Raw genomic sequence first — 2,013 nt, 5'->3', positions numbered from 1 at the left:
ACAAGAACAAGAGCCGTCTCAAAAAAAAAAAAAAAAAAAAAAAAAAAAAAAAAAAAAAAAAGGAAGACATAACAAAACTAGAAAAGAAGTGAGTTTTTGAGGAGCTTTGTTTATTTGCTTGCTTGACTATTAGAATCATGGATTGAAGAAGGCCTTTTAAATCATGATACAGAAGAAGGTGATTGGGAGATTTAGGTCTGTAGATATGGATGAACCAATTTATTCAAGTAATATCTTACCAGACACCTAATTTTATTTTATTTTATTTATACAGAGTCTGTTTCTGTTACTCAGGCTGGAGTACAGAGGCATGATCTTGGCTGACTGCAACCTCCTCCTCCTGGGTTCAAGCAATTCTCGTGTCTCAGCTACCCAAGCAGCTGGGATTACAGGCATGCACTACCATGCCCAGCTAATTTTTTTTATTTTTAGTAGAGAGGAGAGTTTTGCCATGTTTTCCAGGCTGGCCTTAAACTCCTCACCCCAAGCAATCTGCCCGCCTCAGCCTCCCGAAGTGCTGGGATTACAGGTGAGAGCCACCGCACCTGGCCCAGATACCTAATTTTAAAAAGATAAAAGCAGATATGTTTTGACTGACAATGAATAAACCCTGGAACCCTTCCTGACTGCAGTGCCTGAAACATTTCCACGGAACCCCTGGGGTGGAATGGAATTCTATAAGACTCTTAATTAAAATGCAGATTCCTGGGCCCCATCCCATACCTACTGAAGGAGAATAATCCCTGGAGCTAGGACTCTGAGTTTTAAGCACACCTCAATAAATACACATGTACACTACATTTTGAGGGTTACCATATGGCCCTGAGCAATAGGGAGCACAGTTTGAAAGGAGAACAGCATCAACCAACAATAGATACAGGAGCAAATGGGTCCTTACACTCCGTCACAGCCAGCCCAGAACCACATCTAAGGAGAAGGGCACCCAGAGGCTGGGAACCAGATAGTTTGAGATGGAGAATTTAAGGATTAACTTGAGAGCGCGTCTTGGAAGAGTGAGCAATCAAAAGTGCAATGCAATGTGATTTAACACCTGTATTTTAGAAGCTGAGGACAAACTGAAACCTTAAAGCTTGTAATAAGTAATAAAAATTGCCTGAGGTGGTCAAAATATTGGAAACATTAAACCAAGTGGTAGAAGAGCTGACTTAAGTCAGTAACAAAAACACACCATTTATGTTTAATCACCTTGTATACTTTACAAGATTTGCTTCAAATAAACTATTTTGCAAGTTGTCATCTACTTTTAAGTTTTTTATTTTTATAATTTCAAAAATAATATCCTTTCCTTGTAAAAATTTAAAACATACTAAAATATTCTCAATAAAAGTGCCCCCATGCCCTCCAGGACAACTGTCTTGAAGTTTGTGTATTTTTCTGATTATTTTTCAATGCACAAGTCATGTATTTTATTATTACAATTACATAAAAATAGCAACATACTATAAAACTGTTCTGTAACTTGATTTTTAACAATACTTTGTGGACATCTTTTCCTCTCAGTATGCAGAAGTTATGCCTCATTCTTTTAAATGTCCAAAGAATATTACATATTTTGTAATTTTGGAGGAAGTGAGGTTGATTTATGACCACTCACTGTTTTGATAAAACACATAGATGTGTGTTATTTTCAATTGTGTTCAAGTTTGCATATACTGCATATATGCTTTGAATTAATAAGAGATCACTAATTGTCTGGTGGAAGCTTCCAGTAGTAAAGTTAAAGTACCAAAGGGGAATGTGAAAGCTTTGGGGATGTTCAACCTTCCTTTGAATATTGGACATGTTTCTTAATATCTCAGTGATTAGAGAGCTTGTTTTTTTTCATGGCAAAAACTGAGCAAGTAAAGAGTGAAAACAGAAAAACCAAACTGCTCTGGAAAAATGTTTTCAAAATTTCAGAATGTTTGATGCCACAAAGAATAATAATCACCATCATACACTGATCATCTATTAAATGCCAGGTGCATTACATGGGTCACTTCATTTAATCAC

The sequence above is a fragment of the Cebus imitator genome, unplaced genomic scaffold, assembly GCF_001604975.1.
Source record: "Cebus imitator isolate Cc_AM_T3 unplaced genomic scaffold, Cebus_imitator-1.0 Scaffold407, whole genome shotgun sequence".
Classification (NCBI taxonomy): domain Eukaryota; kingdom Metazoa; phylum Chordata; class Mammalia; order Primates; family Cebidae; genus Cebus; species Cebus imitator.
This window is presented reverse-complemented; position numbering follows the sequence as displayed.